At 39.0% G+C, this 20,779-nt stretch overlaps 1 protein-coding gene across 1 annotated transcript in view; it reads left to right on the forward strand.

The window, feature by feature from the left end:
- GRM8 (glutamate metabotropic receptor 8) overlaps positions 1–20,779 on the forward strand; it is a 1,218,298-nt gene that overhangs the window by 190,100 nt on the left and 1,007,419 nt on the right. The gene's annotated exons all lie outside the window — the stretch shown is intronic.

A 20,779-nucleotide genomic window follows, 5' to 3' on the forward strand; every position in this document is an offset into this window, starting at 1 on the left:
TCAGATCAGGGAGTGTCACAGTGACTGCCCTATAATGCAGAGAGGTTCGCAAAGGACCATCAGATCAGGGAGTGTTGCAGTGACTGCCCTATAATGCAGAGAGGTTCGCAGGGACCATCAGATCAGGGAGTGTCGCAGTGACTGCCATATAATGCAGAGAGGTTCGCAAGGACCATCAGATCAGGAAGTGTCGCAGTGACTGCCATATAATGCAGAGAGGTTCGCAGGGACCATCAGATCAGGGAGTGTCGCAGTGACTGCCATATAATGCAGAGAGGTTCGCAAGGACCATCAGATCAGGAAGTGTCGCAGTGACTGCCATATAATGCAGAGAGGTACGCAGGGACCATCAGATCAGGGAGTGTCGCAGTGACTGCCCTATAATGCAGAGAGGTTCGCAAAGGACCATCAGATCAGGGAGTGTCGCAGTGACTGCCCTATAATGCAGAGAGGTTCGCAGGGACCATCAGATCAGGGAGTGTCGCAGTGACTGCCATATAATGCAGAGAGGTTCGCAAGGACCATCAGATCAGGAAGTGTCGCAGTGACTGCCATATAATGCAGAGAGGTTCGCAAGGACCATCAGATCAGGGAGTGTCGCAGTGACTGCCATATAATGCAGAGAGGTTCGCAAGGACCATCAGATCAGGAAGTGTCGCAGTGACTGCCATATAATGCAGAGAGGTTCGCAAGGACCATCAGATCAGGGAGCGTCGCAGTGACTGCCCTATAATGCAGGAACGTTCTCAGTGACCACCTAATCAGGGAGTGTTGTAATGGCTGCCAGATAAAGCAGTAATCACCAGATTATGCAGAAATCATCAGTGACCCACATATAACACAGGTATTCTGAGTATACAGTAGCCCTCACACACAATAATAATACCCCCCCATATTCACACACCTTATTACATCACCCCCAGCACCGACAGTATTGAAACACCCCATACCCCCAAAGATAAAAATAACTACAGCCCCCCATTGCATAAGTATTCCAACACCCCCCCTTCCCTCTCAAATGTCATGTAAACATGTAGTCCTCCACTGGCACTTACCTGCCTGGAAGGCTGCTCTGTTTCTGGTCCCTGCAGAGCTCCAGGGTACAGGAAGAGATGACACAGACAGGATAGACTAGTGAAGGGGCGGAGACTCGTGGTGAGGGGGCGGGGTCTTCAGCAGGGACAGGAGGAGATAGATTACTATAGTCAGACACGGTAAGAGAGGGGGCGGGGCCTTAGCCGGGGAGAGGAAGGAGCCCGGGGAAGGGACAGAGGACACAAGTAGGTGTACAGCCCCTGCAGCGGAGCGGCCTCGGAAGGAGTGCTGCTCAGTGTGCAGCCACAAGCTACATAGAGTGACAGACAGCCCGGTAATAGGCAGAGAATGCTGCCCAGCCGCTCTGATGCTGCTATAGTCGGAGCGACTGAGAGCACTTTCTGCCTGTCACCCGGCCATCAGTCATACCTGTGCACTAGTGATACCGGCCCTCACTGAGGCAAAAGTCTACCGGCCCGGGGGGCATATGGCACCCTGCCCCCCGGCCCAGCCCGCCACTGCTGATTGCAGGAATCCTCTAATCGGTGCAGCTGGTGATTGCACTGAGCTGGATAATAGACTGCAACTGATGTTTGCTGAGTAGGTTCACTGGAACAGCTTGTGATTCCTAAACTGGAATACAGCAGCACACAGATCTGATCAGGACACAGGAACTGTAGATAATGAGCCAGATGGCAGTGATGGTCTTCTGCACAAAGGAGCCACAGGTTAGAACTGATCTCTAGGAAGCAACTCTTTGCTCTGACACCAGTGTGAGTTCTCACAGGGGATATGAATCTGCTGCCAGTCCCTGATAGGCTGCATGGGTTAGCTGAGGCAGGAGCACTTCCACTGGAAGAAAGCTAGCAGCTGACATAATGCATGATGGTGATGTTAGTGATGTCATGGTTCTTGAACAAGGTCAGGCAGAAATCCTGACCTGCGGCAAATGGTAATGAAAGTCGCACAATTTGAGCAGAGTGTGACAAATAATTTGTAAAGAAAATCATTCTAGCCACTACAATCAACATATATTGTATAGGTGAAAGTCTGGTTATGGATCAACCATAATCAGTGCAGGAGATAATGAATTTTTGGATTAAAAACATTGCAGTGTTCTGTGTGCATATTCTGGATTATTTTTTTTTATATGGATGTAATACGACTTGGGTATAGATTGGATGTGGGGAGCAAAAGATAGATCTGTGTCAATGTTAATATCTAGAGTCAGTAGGCATGAGGAGTAGATCTTATTGTTTTGTTGTCAACAGAAATAACAGAAATAGATTCTGTTGGCTAATCTCATTATTATTAGTGCACTTAATCAAAGATTGAGTTTCAGGTTAGAGTTTGAGTTATCATCCAAGCTGAAATGGCAGAAATATATTTAGAAGGAAAAGAAATAGGGAGAGCGCTGGACAATGATGTTATATTTATTTATATCACTTAGAAAGTAAAATAACATACATACAATAAATATACATATAAAGTCTGCAAATATAATATATGACACAATGATAAATAAAAATAATTAATATGTATAAAAAATTAAATATATAAAAATCCTATGTAAAGGATCAGACCAGACTATTAATAAATAATAGATGGGAGCTCCTGGTAGGTCAAGTAGATTATTAGTATAGTAATATAAACATAACACAGCGGTTGTTAATGCATGTAAAGTCGTGAAATGGAAATGTCTCGTATATTAGTACATCCGCAAATAGTGGGAAGAAGTTAGAAATGACCACTGTGAATCACAGTAAGCAAATAAATCCCGCACATGCAGTCACCCAGCAGGAAAAAGGTTTAATAAAGGTTAATCCGTAGACATAATGGAACCTGCAGCAAAAGCCTGCACATAAGTATATAGCAGTCAATAGCGCCTCTCGTATAACCTCACAGTGTCACCAGTGTACGGTCCCGCTGAATACCGGCGTCCCGGTTAGTCAGCACTAAAATGGATACCTGTATAAGCGGTGATCAACGGTGAGCGTGGTGCTCTCCCGCTTGATAGCGGAGAGCTGCGTGTGGAGGTGAAGGTCGCCGGGCGGGATGAGTAGCGCTAAGTAGTTCGAGTGCAGGCTAAGGTGCGGGTGTCCACCATGTGTGGATCTCAGCGGCTGGGTATGCACAGCCGTGTCTCACGCTGACAAGGTGGAGCAGGCTCACTGTGAAGGAATGGAAGCGTGACCAATCGGAAGCTCTCTCAGTCCGGATCCTGAACTTGTCACCTGACGCATTTCTCAGCCAATTAGGAAGGCCGTTTCATCAGAGGTAGCTAGCTGGTCTGAGTGACCGGTATTTAAACAAGTTTGAAACAATTTAATAACACTTGAGATAGTATAAATTAGTAACCAAAGACCTGGCTGGTCATTTATGGTTTTATACAAATAAAAACTAACAACCATTAATCATAAAATATGTCATATATTAGAACAAGAATTGGACACTTGTACAAACAGGAAATCTAAGATATATAAATGCATATTACATAGTTATACATTACTAATAAGCATAAACTCCATATTGATAATCTCAGAACTAGCCACTAGTAACGTGACTTTGATGATAAACCAAATAAAATAAAAGCAAAATCATAAAATTAAAAATTATCATTACCAATATAAAATAAAATATAATAAACACATATACATATATATACACATATATATACACATGCATACACATAAACAGATAAATCAACAATACCTTACAGCAAGGGGATCGATGGAAATGCAATCATCACTCCACTGACCAACTGGGAACTCTAATGTGTACATTCTGAACAGTCTAAAATCTAAATATAAATGCACATGAGCATACATATACACACATATATAGATACATGCATAATACACATATATATATACACATATGTGTACACACACCTAATATACACATCTAGATACACATAATGTATATATTCTGTATGTAGAGCCATATACAGTAAAAATCCAAGGACAACAGAACAGAACCCCTAATGGTCGACATATAGTAGAACTACAAAAAATTGCTCAACTGACATAAATCAAGGTGACATATGTCTATGGCTTTTTGAGATAAGTCACTGATTTAGAGGGAGGAGAGAACAGAAAATTACAAAAAAAAACAAAGAATTGAACCAGAGGACAACATACCCTCAAGAATAAGACTGAGTAACAGAAACACAAAATGTGGGGAGCAAAAGATAGATCTGTGTCAATGTTAATATCTAGAGTCAGTAGGCATGAGTAGATCTTATTGTTTTGTTGTCAACAGAAATAACAGAAATAGATTCTGTTGGCTAATCTCATTATTATTAGTGCACTTAATCAAAGATTGAGTTTCAGGTTAGAGTTTGAGATATCATCCAAGCTGAAATGGCAGAAATATATTTAATATCAGTGGCTAAAACAGAGGATAAAAGATCCATAAAGGATAGTTAAATTTGGTTATCATTCAAACAGTGATGATTCCCAAGGTGCTTATAACGGTAACTTTCCAAAAGACGTGATATAGTTAAATATAAGCAGATGGCATAGAACTTGTGATCTGTATTTTAACTGGTAGGAAAAGCGTAGAAGAGATGGATCCAGAGTAATGAAAAGAGTGATTTGATAAATAAGATTAGAACTGGGATGGGAAAATGTCCTAAACAGATCTACAGTAGAGAATGTAAAATTTGTGTAGGAGATGTACTAAGCTCTTGAAAGTAATAAATTATAAAGTGATAAACTACCACTCAGCTTTCAACTGTCATGTTACAGGTTGTGTATGAAAAATGATAGTTAGAAGCTGATTTTTTGGTAGTTCATCACTCTCCAATTTATCCTTTTCCAGAGCTTAGTACATCTGCCCCACAGAAGAGAGTGGTCACCAGTGTCAAATGCAGCAGAGATGTCCCAGAGAATTAGAAGTGCATAATGGCATATATATGCAACAGTGATCAACTCATTCATCACTTTAGGTAATACAGTTTCTGTAGAATGTTGGAAACACAAGTTTGACTAAAGAAGGTCTAATAGGTTTTGTGAGGAAAGTGTGTGAAGCAAGTTCAGACAAGCCTCTTAAATTGTGATCAAAATATTTAAGCTTGCAACCTGGAGTCATGGTTTCCAATATTATGCAGGTTCTACACTGAAATCAATGCTTTAAACACCATTCAGTTGTATTTAAATCAAATGACCTAACCTCCCAAGGCATAGAGGCTGACATAACAAGGGCTAATTTGTAAACCACATCCAAAACGTCCTGATGTGCAGCAGATAAAACAACATTAGGCAGTATCTGGAAACAAAACCAAAATAAATAAGCACTTGGTTAATTCCTTACATAAAACAAATAATATTCAGGCGCAAAAACAAAATTAATAATATAATAATTAGCACAATAGTCCTGATAATATCCCTGAATACCAAGTGCTGCTCCCAAGAAGTAACTCAAGAATAGAAAGACCAGATTAGACTTGGGCCCCAAAATCTAATAAAGTCAGCCAAGTTTTGTAACAACATTATTTGAACAGATCAAACAAAGATCAACCTGAACCAGAATGGTGGAAAGAAGAATGTATGGAGAAGGTTTTGGAATGGTTCATGATCCAAAGCATTACACATCATCCTCAAAACATGGTGGAGGCAGTGTGATGGCATGGGCTTGCCTGGCTTCCAATGACTTTGGGTCATTAGAGTTATTGATGTGACAGCGGACATATGTAGCTGTGTCCTGCTATATCTTTTCCAATCATGCTACAAATGTGTGCACACATCGCACCATGTGAATACACAAAGCAACATACGCTACGCTATGGAGTGCACTGCGATTGCGCGATTCATTCCTATGGTGGCACAGGTGCGAACACAGTTCACATCTGCACACGGGCACACTCCTTGCACCATGTTTGGTGCAGTTTGCTGAATACGCAGCAAAGATGTAACAGGACACATCTGTACTGTCTGCTCAGAGTCAGCTAAATTCAGCAAAGTTGATTGGATGTACAGATGAACAATGGCCCAAAACATACTGCATATGCACCTAGGTGTTTCTTAATTCAAAGAAGTGTAATATTCTGCTATGGCCGAGTCAATCACCTCATCTCAACATGATCGAGCATGCATTTCACTTGTTGAAGACAAAACTAAAGGCAGAAAGATCAATGGACAAACAACAACTGAAGACAACTGCAGTAAGACCTGGCAAAGCATAGCAAAGATGGAAGTCCAGCATTTGGTGATGTCCATGGGTTCCAGACTTTCAGACAGTCTTGCCTGCAAATAATTATCAACAAAGTATTAAAAATTAACATTTTATTTATAATTATTTTAATTTGGCCAATTACAATTACATTTGAACCCCTGAAAATAGGGGACTATGTATAAAAATGTTTGTAATTTCTAAACGTTCCATGTAATATTTTTGTTCAACCCCTTGAAATAAAACAAAGTGCACTTTAAATCCAACTTCATTGCTTAATTTCAAGCACATTGTAGTGGTGTGCAGAGCCAAAATTGTGTAATTTCCAGTGATAAACTAGTACTGTATAGTTACATTGTAAAACAATAAACTCAGATAGAAGACAGTTTCAAAATCACCAATCGTAACATACTACATTATGTGTCTAAGGTACCAAATGGCCTCAAGGAAAATCTGTCACTAATGTATTTTCTATAATACATTATAGTTGCTGAGTAATTGTCCTGATATTGCCCTTACATAGTATGGCCTAGAACACCTGCTTTCAAAAATAAATTCCAAATGTTATGACATATTGTAGGAGAATATAAAGGCCCCCACACATGGAGCGATATAGCGGCCAATCCGATGAATTGGAACAATATCACAGCAATATCGTTCCTTGTGTGGGCATGATATTGCATCTATATCGTCCTTGTGTGGGCATGATATCGTCTGCTGCGCACTCCTGTGGGGTTGTCCATTGCTCCTCCAGATCTTTCTGCATGTTTAAGAGATCTGGAGAGTCGATAAATGATCCCATGCTGGGCTATGTGAGGGGGAGGGGTGGCCGGCATATCAGGCAGTCGGGCACTGTATCACTCCATGTGGGGGGACCACCTGATATGTCGACTGTCTGCTCGTGGATCTCATCGCTGGGTACAAATTGTACCATGTGTACCCAGCTTAAGGCTTTCTGTCTGCAAATTGAAGCTTAACAAAAGTTTGGCAATGACCCAAAACACAGAAGTAAATAAACAATTGAATTGCTTCAAAAGAAGAAACATTTCCTTCTGGAGTGGCCCAGCCAGAGTCCTGACCTCATCTCAATTTAGATATTGTGGCATGACATGAAGAAAGTGGTTCACACATAACATCCCAAGAATATTGTTGATCAGAAACAGTTTTGTAAGGAGGAATGGTCCAAAGTTCCACTTGACTGTTCTGCATTTCTCATCTACAGCTGTAGGAAATGTTTGGTTGAGGTAATTGCTGCTAAAGGAGGGTCAACCAGTTATTGAACCCAAGAGTTCACATACTTTTTTCACCCAGCACTATGAATGTTTACATAAAAAAAAAAAAATAATGTCTAATTGTTTGCATGTTATTAGTTTAAGCAGACTGTATTTGCATATTATTGTGACTTACATAAAGATCAGATCACATGTATGCAGAACAATGAAAACAAGAAATACTCACACTTATGTTCACAAAATTTTCCTAAATGGATACGATCATTGACTAAAATGTAACGTTTATTAAGAATTCTATAACATAAAAGCATAACTGATCAAGTTGTTCAAAACAAAAACACAATAACACTTGATTTATTTGAATCTAATTTAACCCATATTAATAATACTAGATGGCTAGTAAATAAGTGGTAACTCTGAATAAGTAATTAGAGGAGAATATGGGAAAACTTCCCAGATAGATGAAGGCGAAAATTTTAAGACAACAAATATCACAGAAACTAAAATTAGGTCCATGGTCTCACTGATGGTAAGAAGTTCAACAATGAAGCCAAAAAGTCTTAGCCACAGTGAAATAATTATTATATATATTTAGTAATGGGTGTCTCCTGAAAGTATCACACAAAAGATAAATAATAGTGGGAAATGTATTGTGTGGTCTGTAATCCAAAAGGAGCATCTGCTGTCTTGGCTGTGCTGCGAGCAGTGAATGAAAAATGACAGTACTCTCTCAGGTCCTTAATACATTGAATGAGTAAATGCGGTATCTGCTGTGAGGGAGCGGACCCTGTAGTCTCAGCCTTTTTGAATATACGGCATGGGGCTCATCAAAAGTAGACCACCTCCATGAGAGTAACTAGTAGCATTAAGTATAGAAATAACTTAGGTAAAATGCTCCAGGAGACTAGGTAGCTATAGCAGAGGTGGGGCCCCAATTGTGCACAATGAGTGTCCTAGGGGAAGAAACAGATGAATGTTTCACTGGATGCATGGCTTGATCACTGTCAACTCAGCCAGGAAATGCCAGTCTGTGAGTAAGTGCCAGAATCTTTATATGGCATAACTCCAGAGACCCAGCATTAATGGAGAGTAAAGACCCCAACAGTGCACAAGACACAATGTCAGAGATGTTGTGTCAGTGACCTGTCTGTCTTTGCTGTGGAAATTTAGAAGTGGTGGTATAGAAAATATGTAAATGGATGGAATTTGACAGTTTTACAATAAAAGCAACAGTACCTAAATCACTTTGTATACATGTGTGTTATTTTATATAAATAGCTGGCACTATATATGTCAATGTATATATATATATATATATATATATATATATAGACATGACTGTAAATATAAAAATATATATATATATATATATATAATGCTGCTTAAGTATTCGTTGTTTATTTTAAGCATTCTTTTTTTCATTATGATTAATTACTCAAGAGGCAGAGGCTGAGAAATACACTAATCCAATTAGTGTGGCATTTCCAACCAGCTTATATCTTAATGTCCCTTTTTTCCATTAAACCGTAAAAACATGATTTAATTCAAAGGAGTGCAATTTCTATTTTATTAACAATCTAAAAGCAGTACCGTACGCAAATAAAATGATTGATTCCATAAACTTATTTTGTTTACAAAGTGCGTTCTCAAAAAGGACATTGCAATCTCATCTGATCATATTGGGTAAAATGACAAGTAAGAGAAAGCTATGGGAAAAACCTTGCCTTCTTTGATCGGAAATGTTTTCAACCATGAAAAATGTCTCAATTAAATCACATTTCAGAGTTTATAGTTTGTACTATTTGCAATCTTTAAAAATGTCCTGGAAGGAAACTGTCTAGATACTGTGTGCCCCAGGTGGCAATCTGCTGTTGGAATAATCAACACAGCTTTTCAATTTGTTTGCAAAGAATGCTGTATTGCACATCAATTGGCAACAATCATATCCAATACAGGATTGCAGTTCCTATACAGTATAATGGTTTTTTTTTTATAAGAAAGACATCAAAATAATCTTTTACCAATTATGTAAAGAGATTGTATCATTCTCTTTAAAACAAACATGTATGGAGATAAACATGCACTTATTATCTGTTTGCATTCTGGAAGCAGCCACCTGCATGGTTCAGTTGTCGTTCATGCTAATACACTCCACTGAAAGGCAGAGAGAAAAAACTGTAAGCAAAGAAGTTATTACTTAAAATTAACTAACACGTAACCTGCAATGAGACAAGCAATTACTTTAATATGATGTTTTAGTTTGCTTTTTTCTTCAAATATTTATGTTTTCCTTTCATGAGTTAGAAGTAACATACTGAGTGATGTAACTGTGCTCTATACCCACAAGTTGCCCACTCCAGTGGCACCCCACCTAGCACAGTCCGTAAAGCATTGAACACAGTGTGCCCTCACTGCCCCTTATCTAGTTGCACCGCCGACCGAGGATGTGTGTCACTGTACTACAGCAGTGTGTGGGCTGCTCTCCTGCCCCTGTCCCAGCAACAGTGTGACACACACACACACCACTGGCTGTATGCGCTCCACTCCCAGTTCATTAGGCGGGTTAAATACCCGACTATAGCGGGGGCAGGGCAGTAGCCGGGGACCAGCAGCGTAGTACTACGAGAGCGAGACTCACACTCAGCCCCGGGGGACTGCTCTGTGGCTGCGTGGTGTATCGTCATCGTCATGCAGTGTAACGTCACACACCGCTGCCACAACCACCGCGGCCGACAACAGCCAAACTGAGCCTCAGTTATGTGAAGGCAGTCCAGGAGATTGGGACAGGGCTGTCCTGCTGCTGTCTTCAAATCTGGGATGACCTGCTGACTGCTGCTGCAAGGATGGGGTGTCCGTGTCCTACAGCCTGTCTCAGTGCAGTGCCTCTGAGGAAGGTATGCTCAGCCTCCTACTGTGAGTGCATTGCCACTGAGTGAATATTTTAATAATTATATGTATTGTTTAATTAGTGGTACCTGTATATCTATATTTAAATATATATATTCTTTAATATGTAATATATTTATATATGAATATCTGTATGTGTGGAGATATATATATATATATATATATTTATACAATATATACACACACGCTAGTGTATGCCAGGCACCTCAGTCATCCCACCCCATTCCGCTCTTTCCTGTCTACCCACTTTGTTCACTACCCACCACTCTTTCTTCCGCTTTTCTGCTCTGCCCCACCACCTCTGATCTAATTCTCTCAGTATGCTGTAGCTATTATTAATAAAGTACAGTAAGGTCTTTTTTATATTTGGAAAGATTTCACATTCATGACATCACTAAGTGACATGTATCCTTTTTAGCAGTGGGAATTCACAATTATGTTATCATTAAGGGCCATTTTTCTTTATTTACCATATTATGGTTTCCCTTTGTTCATTTGTAGATTCTCACACTATTAATTTAATTGGTAAGCATAGGAAGATTGAGGGTTTAAGGTAGGTGCTTGTAACGCCACCGCAACAATGACCACACCCTCTACATCACTAGTCACACCACCATGGCGCTGGTCACAACCTCTGCAGCGGCACACAATAGGCCTTATCTCTGTACACCCCCCTCCTGGAAAATGCCAGATGGGCCGGTCTGGCCAATTTCATGGAGGGGGCACGGGTGGCAGGAACTTCGAATTTGTTGCCGCATAGCCGCCCAACCGTCCGCAGCAGCCCTCGAGAATGACTGCTCTCATTCTAATCTAGCACTAGTCGCAAGACAATGGGAGCTCACGGACCGGCAATCGCTGCTGATTGGCTAACGGTCCGCAAGTTCCTTTTGGCTCGTGTCCGGCGCCTATCGCCCCCCCTAAAAGAACAGTCTAGATCCACCCCTGGCCCACTCTAACATAATAGTTTTCTGTACACAAGATGCAGAAGGAGATTATTATTGGAAGAGAGTTATGCTTCCGTGGTAAAGGAACTTCATAATTAATTGAACAAAAAAAATGTGGTGATCAATGAACCACATTAAAATGTATTATGTTCTTCATGAATGTAATGTTACAAAGGTTGAGAAAAGTAAAAATGAAGCTCTATATTAATTGTTCACAGAAATAGAGCCGGTGTAAGGTCTTCTGGTGTCTATAACACTAAAATTACAGTTTTCTGATTATTTGATCTTATTTTCTAGATGTCATTATGTTTGCAGACTTTTGGCAAATTAACTGCTTATTTAATACAGTATTTATTGCTGTGCTAATGTACTTTATCTTTGTTATTCTTACCTCTCATGGTAGTGAGTCATCATCTCCATGTCAGGTTGCTCATTGCCATAGTCAAAAAAAGGTTGATGCACATTATCATTCAACTTCTGTGTATTTTATGGGCATAAACTAGCTTTGGGCAGATTGGAAGCAGAGCACTATATTATATCAGTTACAGTAAAGTAAATGATCTAATTTTAGTTTTATTTTTTGTGCAATATCTGTGTTTGAATCCCTGCTCACTCAGTAATGCACTTAAGGGTAGAACTATGAAGTGGAACATAATTGATTTTCTTGATTTTATTTTATATTTGATAGACAGCAGTGTCCAATTTCCAGACAGAAGTATCCATAACATAGATGCCCAATGTACATTTGTCACAGCATAGCCCTCAGGACAATTTAACAAAGGGATTAAAACTATTTGGATTACAAATTGGATTAAAAAAGTAAATATGGTCGCTTGTGCAGACTGGAAAAATTGGACAATATTTATAAAATTTGTTTTTGATACAGAATTCGGACGACATTCCTGTGTGACTGGATCATGCAGCCCAACAAGAAACTCTGCATTCTGGCTGGACCAAATTGCAATATATATAGCACCTATCCTTGTGTATCAATGCCTATTTCCCTATAGATTGTAAGCTTGCAAGCAGGGCTCTCATACCTCTATGTCTGTCTGTTATTATCCTTTTTTGTTCTATAAATGTTTCCAATTGTAAAGCGCAACGGAATATGCTGCGCTATATAAGAAACTGTTAATAAATAAATTCCAAAAACGCCAATGAGTGAAAAGCAGTGCACAAATGTCAACAGCTACAAACTATTTTACTGTTATACACTATGTGAAATTGCTTACATTTCCTCACTTGTTCTAGTGATGGCAATTATTACATATATAACAATTTATATTCTGTAAACCCAGCGCTTGGTGCAATGCCAGAGAACGCATCGCCAGCCCACATAGGTGGCATGTCTATCTCATAGAGGGCATAGTTAGCACTTCACAACTACCTTGCTGGGTCCTGTCCTTCTCCCTATTATGACAGTAAGTACTGACAGTCAGATCAGCTATATGCAAATATTCACTCGATACAGATTATCTCATATATACAGTTCATGATATTCTGTGTTGATAGGTAAATATACCCTAAGACACTTTCCAAAGTGCAGGATTATAGAAGTAGAGATGTTGACCAATCAGAATCTACTTATTTATCTAGCACCTTCTAGAAGATAGGTTGCTATGGGGAACATATCCACTTCTATAAACCCGTACTTTAGTAAATATACCCTTTAGAGTCATTACAACTATTAGTCCAGACAATAAGCAAGGAACACCACACGGTTCCAACTCATGTTTACCACACATTGGGCCTATTAGATGTTGTTTACAAACTACACAGCACCCCATCTAACACCCATTACAAAATGTACAACTCCCCTTATTTTGAATTTTAGAATACACTGCCCACTTCTGATGTTTATTATATAATGTTCAGCCTCCGATACATATTGCATACTTGGACTCCTGTGTGTTGTCCATCACATGGTATTACACTTTATGCTGCTATGTCTTTTTAGTTTGAACACAAATAAACCAAGTACATCAGAGATATGAGCATATTTATTAAACTGAAATTGCAAGAAACTCCCCAACTTTTAAGGGGTTCTATTAAAAATGTAAGGTTCCCCAGCATGTAATAAGGATTGACCAAAGCAAATCTCCGATATCTGCCATGAGCCTCCATTTCTGACTGTAAAAGCAATCTCCACAGGTTTCTATGGGGGCTGCTATGCTGTCGGATTTACCAAGTTCTGGAATGCCAAAAAATGTTGAGCTTCGCCTAGGCCGCTAATTCCGTGTAAAGATGGCATTAGCCCAGTTCTCAAACGCAGTCCTCAAGGCTCCCCAACAGTTCAGGTGTTAAGGTGCCTACACACTTGGCGATATGCTCACGATCCGACATTGTGTCCGATTTTCCCTTGAACTCTCCCCAGCAGCTCCCCGGCAGTCGTGGGTATGGTTTGGTGTTAAACACTGTCCAATGTGACAAACAATCTATCGTGCTTCCTAACTATTCCAGTGCATCGTGACTGAGATTGTCAGATCTGACCTACAGCACGGCAGATCTGAAGATGCGATGTACGACCTGCAGGGATGCACATCGGTATCGTGCTCGTGAGTGGACACTCACGATTTGGGCATATTTTGCACGATTAGTCGTGACGATGCATCGGAATTGGCCAAATCGTGTAAAATATCGCTAAGTGTGTAGGCACCATAAGAGATATCCATGGTTGAGCACAGGTTGTTAAATCAAATTGGCTGAGGTACTAAGTCAGTCACCTGTGCTCAACAATTAGATATATCTAAATCTGGACTGTTGGGGAGCCTTGAGGACCACATTTGGGAACCTCTGCATTAGCCTATATTAGCCTATGGGCTACTGCTTCGCAATTTTTACCCCATTGACCCCCGATGACACATGCGCAGGCTGACGGCTATTATCGAACCCTGCAAGAACTTATCCCTCTATTTGTTTTAACACTTTGACTAAAATATTTGATCACATTAACATGTTTAATGTGGATTGTGATAAGTAGAACCCTAAGAAATGTGTTCTTTTTTTTTTTTTTTTAATATTTCAATTATAAAACTGCAAACATTGTGTATTCTTTAAGAGTTGGTATACCATCTAACATCTATACATTAATTCTTACAAGGAGAGCAGGTTTTATTAATCTTATGAGATATATTTATTTTTAAAATGTATTATACTGTTATATTGACACTTTATTCTGGTACTGTGCAGAGGGCGATCACATATTTTTCTTATACTGACAAACAGGTGTTCAGGGACTATTAAGAAGTTTATGGTCAAATTATATTGTTTGAAGACAGTATGAACCCCTTCTAAAACATTCTTTTAAAAAAGCCCCTACATAGGTCATGTATGCACATGGTTTTACCATTATACAGGCATTGTGGTTGTGCCTTCAGGATTATGTAAAGCCCCAAGTGTGAGTGATTGAGCACAAAAAATAGGGTTTGTAAAAGGTCATTCATTTTTTGCCATTATTATCAAAATCTAATTAAACTAATGGGGGCTATCCATTACACAACTTTGTGAACAATCTGACCAAAACCAGGGGGTTTTGGTTGCATTGTTCACAAAGTTGTGAAATGGATAGCTGACAAGGACCAGCAATGCGCGTGCACGCTGGGTCCTTGCCAACCCCGACTATCTACTGAACATGCCCGTTAACCTGATGACGCTCGTTAGGTTCGGCATATTCAGAGATTGGAGGTCGGGCTCATGCAGTGAACGCCATTCAGTGTGGGCACCGCACCTCAGCGATCTGAAGGTCTGAATGCTAGACGGTCAGTCTTTCAGGTCGCCTAGTGGATAGGCCCCTTTAGAAGTAAAAAGGTGTCATCAACTTCTGACCTGGAATCAGTACAGATAGGGGTTGTTGGGGTTGTAGAGAAATAATTTTCTTGATTTCCTTATATTATTTTTTTCCCCTTTTTCCTAACTGTGGATTATTACTATGAGGCTATACGGGGCAGTCATTAGATTTAAAAGCTGCTGCATTAAAAACATACATTTTAACATTGTAGATTTTTTGGTACCCTACATTCCTACTGAAATTTCCATTCCCATCACCCCAGTCTCCCACACTATGTTGTAACAATTTACACATGAAGCAGAAGAAAGGATATCCTGCTCAGGCCATTTGAGCCATCATCTGTCCAATTAGGGGAGCACAGGTAAATGAGTTATGCTATTTTATTTACTTTACCTAATGCCACTAAATTACCTTTTTTAAAAAGTTTAATTAGATTTCTTTGTATCTATTCATGATAGAAGAGTATGAAATACTGTAAAATACATATGAGCTATTCTATTCAGTTATGAACTGCAAAAGTCTCTCTGGTCAAAACACCCCTCATTGTCTCCATGCTGAATGACAGTTATGTATGCTTCTACATATTTTGCAAACAGAGCTTATTGTAAATTAACTCTTGAAATTGTGACCTTCAATCATATTATTTGAAATTCTGAAGATGTTTCCATAGTTCCCGTCTTAACATAGCTACTTCTCTGCTTCTGGTTTTTTATACTTGTGTCTGATCTTTCAAGTGACCCTTTCCATTGATCATCATAGACGTAGGATTTCTTTGTTTAGAACTGAGAACATGTGTAGTTAGCTGTAGCAGCAGCAGCAGTCAGTGATGACTGCTGTCATATTCTTTATATATTGTGTGTGCTTACAATCCTCAAAGGGAGTGACCTCTAGTGTTTGATGGCTCTTTCTTTCTGACTACTAATGCAAGGAGGGAGCATGCTGTTGTAACTGTTGGTTGTAGCATTGTGGCAGATGTAGTTTTGCAGATTCTCAATCCATCGATTTTAGTTTTATAGAAAGTATTTTGCTCTTTCCTATATCTTCTGGTCTTTATCTGAACATGCCATTAGGAAACAACTCTTTTTTGCCATTCATTAAATTAGTTATAGATTATCTTACTATGCCATATGAGGAATTAAAATGTGTGTTGGGTCCCACCAGCTAACCCATCTCCGTCTTTCTTGGCAAAACTAGATCAAATATTTAACTGTGTATCAAACATGAAAAGGAGTGAAATTACCATTAGTTTACTGGGAGAAACAGAGTTGATGATTAGATAGTGGTCAAGAGTGAGTTCAGAATGTTCTTGGTGTAGAAAGGGAAGCATATGTCAAGCGTGGAAATGGGCAAGATACAAAAGTGGCAATGAAAGAGATATGAGTAAGGCAATGTATGCATATACAAAGGAAAAAAGTGTAGCGCTAGTAGAAAACAATACAATTTATTTAACACAGATTAACATACGTGCACATGTAACATATAATAGAGTAACCTGATATATACTTAAATATACAAGCTGCTAAGATATTGGGGTGGTATAAAAGTTCCTTCAATGTAACTTCCCTAACATGGGTTAGTCCAGATAAAATGGGAATAAATGAATAAGGATCTCACCGGTCTGAACAAAATCAACAATGTCCAATCCACTTGATGAAGAGGGAATATTCCGATAGTTCACTATCTTTACAGCACAGGAGATTTAGAGATGCAGGTAAATATAGTGCATGATTTGCTTTGAGGGTGCCGTGGTGTAAATCCTGCTTGGGTCCAAACGACTCACCTCAGCCTGGGATGATATCCTTAAATAATGTCTCTGTTAGGATCTCCTGAGACTGCTCCTGTGGTAAAGGTAACGGCACTATTTCAGTCTCCGTGGTGAAAGGGACCAGATGGAAGGTCCACTGGTTCCACAGTCTCCCTCTGCATCGACAGTCAGCCTGATTGTCTCTGAATGAGGGTCCCGTGTGTAAGCTGCAATTGCTTGGAGTGTTATGTCGGGAGCCAGCCACCAAAGTGTCTCTGTGTGTGGCCGCGGGTTGTCCCAGCTAGATTTCTCCAAAGTGCAGATGATATTTTAGCAGCTTGTATATTTAAGTATATATCAGGTTACTCTATTATATGTTACATGTGCACTTATGTTAATCGGTGTTAAATAATTTGTATTGTTGTCTACTAGCGCTACACTTTTTTCCTTTGTATATTGCGTTTTTTAGTGGGTTGCAGGCCCCACTTAGTGTGGCAGCTCAGTAACACAACCAATTCTCACACAGACTACATTGCGCACCAGTCTTTTATTATCCATAATGTATGCATATGCACAGTACTCCCCAACATGTGTCATTCCTGCTTGCGGCCATTATGTGAAGAAGGCATATGTTGCAAAGCTTCAGTGGCACCTTGTGTATAAATAAATTAGCCCAAATATGTTAAATTTTCTTTGGAACCACATATATTCTCCCCCATAGACAACTTTGTTTACGCCTTCTATTCTCTTAACTGTTGTCTAATTAAGATCCCATCTAATGGCCTCTATAGCCATGTCAATATGGAAAAAAAGAAAACCAATAAAACTATACCATAACTGAGAAACTCAAAACCTCTAAGGATTATTTAAAAGCAGAAACAAACTGAATTGCATACAATGCAGAACTATCTGCATGGACCAATATAGTTAAACTAATTCCTGTCTTAATTTTCTTCAACTGAAAAAAATCAGGACTTAGGCAGCCTTGCATTTGAAAAAGATAAATGGTAATGCCTTTGTTTGCCCTATCTGTCTTTGAATTGTATATAGCAAAATATAAAATACAATGCTCGGTATAATGGATTATCTGGTTATAACCCACCTGCCCTCCTCTTGCCGTCACAAGCTAATTCACTCATCTTAAATGTGCCATAAAAAGAAATTAAAAAGAGCTATCTCATAGTCAGAATGGCAAATCACTTGTAATTGCTGAAATAAGCTTTTCTAAAAAAAAAGTAATTCTGAAAGTAATGAATTGCTCTAAAAACCCACTGAGGATAACCATTTTTTTTTTAAAACCTTCATTTCTACTGTACTACAAAATCTCTTGTCATGATCCTTTTTCCTCTGAGCTTGAATGGAAAGGATAATGCTGTCAAATATGTCAACCCCAATTTTGACCTGCCCTTTATTCCCAAACTAGTAGAAACAACATGAAATCACCATCTTGTCCTATGTGCCCATAGCTAAAGTAGCTGATATTCTGTTCCAGAAATTTTCTGGGCAAAAGACTGCCTCTGCCTCAAATACTGTGAAACATTTGAGCAGCAATCGAGACAAAGGGGCATATTCAATTTGGTGTGCACTATTTACAGTAAAGGACATCGTGACCAATTTTTCATTACCGCAGATATGCATGGTACCAATACCCATGGTAACCAAATTTTAAAAATAGTTGCAGTAATTTTTACTCTAAAAACCTGCAGAACATGTAGAAAAAATTGAGAAATAGTCTGTACCCTAACAAATGTAAAAAAATTGAACAGTAATGCTTATTACTGTCTCATAGAAAAATATATTGTTCTTTAAAAATGGATTAAATGGCTTATTTGTGCATTCTTTAAGTAATAAAATTTTAAAAAGCAAACAAATTTCTGTTTAATTGCAAAACAAAGTAAATGAAAAATAAAACAAGTAGAAAAAAAGGTATTTTGGGGTAATATAACCCATTTTAAAACAAATACCAAAATAAAATAAAAAATCTAAATATTTTTCATTTAAGGTGCATAAATTAATGAAAAAGTTTATTTTGGGACAATTTGAGGTTATTTTTTAACAAGCAATAATGGCATGTAATTATTTGATTAATTAAGCTATTTGAAAATGTCCAATTGCCTAATTAGTCATTGCGGGGAGGAGTGTTTTATGGGTTCTGATGAAAGTCCCAACATTATTAACATAAACTGGAGATTTATCTGACTTTTGCACCTGCTAAGGGGTTTTGAGAAAAAAAAACTGCATTCATTCCTTTTGAAATTAATGTAGCTGATTTTCTCACCAGCCATAGAGTTTTTCAAATTAATGCTCCCAATTAAATATGCCCTAAAGTGTAAAGAATTCTATTTTAACAACTCAAAACATGAGTTGCACCCACTGCAATGCTTTTTGTAAAGTATTTCAACAATAAATATCCCCAAAAAAGAATTATTGGAATGAAATTAGCATGTACAAGAGTTTTATTTTCTGAATGGAAATGAACTCAATTGTCAATTTTCATTAATCTTCCTATATTCCCATCACCAAAATAATAGGAAGAAGTTTTAAACATGACAATTTTTTAAATCAAACTGACCTATTCAGAAATACTGTAAATGAGAACTTTACAAACACAATTTTCCATAAAAATTTGCCTCAAAACTGAAAATAAAAAAAAAAATTTGTTTTTGGAGAGATCTAAACAATAAATTTGCTTGAACATGTTTATGCCTTCCACCTCCATTCCTCGTAGACTAAGCCCTCATGGGCAGGACAGGTCTCCTCTCCCGACACAAAGTTTACATGCTGTCTATCCACCTTTATGAGAATCTTTAATGAGCTGTGGTGGATGATGTCCTATGCATATGAAATCCTATGGTTCCAACAAGAATCACATACTGTGAGGCAAAACAGTATGTGGTTCAGTTTCGGACTCTGGAGGCCTATTCATCATAACTAAAGTACCATTTTTTTTACCCCTCTTTTTTACAAATTTTTGTTATTTTCAAGTATCACTGCTATTCATGTAACCTGTAACGATACTTGATATCTCCTTGTTACAGTCCTGCAGCATTAATTTCCATACTTCCCATACATTAGTATGGGGATGTAGAAATTAGGCTATTCACCAAATTCCAAAAATTATGTCATTTCGGAAATTGATGGTGTTACTGTACGCCATTCTCAGATTGGAAAAAAAGCCCCTGTTAGTGTTCACAAGCTGCCATCTACATAGCAGCTTGTATACAAAAGAGACATACTTACCTGCTATCAGCATGAGCAGGTCCTTCTCCATTGCTCCCTCCCCCAAGGTCCTCCATCCATTCCCTCCATCAGCACCCTCCTCTGATTACCTCTGGCTCCTACTCTGGGTCCCTTTCTTTGGCTCCCTCCTCCAACTCCCTCCGCCGTGTCCCTCCGGCTCCCATCTTCATGTCACTCCGGCTTCTGCTGCACTTGTCTGTTCTCCCCACCGTGCATGTTACAGCTGATGGGAAGCATTTCCCCTTTGTTCCCCGGTGGCACTTTCCAACTGCAATTATTAGCATACTTTTGCAGCAGAACTGCGTACTCAATTACTACCGCAATAGCGATCCTTGCTGAATCAGGCCCTGTATTTGTCTACTAAAGAGAAAACGCATAGTCTAAGCAATGAAACTAATGCATGCATCTCAGCCTGAAATCTCCCTTTTAAATGAACAAATGTATGTTTAAAAAGTATTTAAAAAGTTGACGACTCTGGTCATTTTTGTATGCGTAATACCTGTTATGACCTGTCAGCAGTGTTCCTTTATCCCAAAGTATTACTTACTAGTACAATTGCCTAGTGAAGGGGCCCAGTAGGAAGCTTTGCATTGTACTTGCTACTTCAGTAACCAGTGCTCCGCGTGCGAGCTGTTAATGTACTTTCCTGCAGCTTACCATTGACGTTATTTGTTCTACAACTTTACAATCTTACTGTTCATCCAAGCAAAAACTAAAG

The sequence above is a fragment of the Taudactylus pleione genome, unplaced genomic scaffold, assembly GCF_031769625.1.
Source record: "Taudactylus pleione unplaced genomic scaffold, aTauple2 ptg000041l, whole genome shotgun sequence".
Lineage (NCBI taxonomy): Eukaryota > Metazoa > Chordata > Amphibia > Anura > Myobatrachidae > Taudactylus > Taudactylus pleione.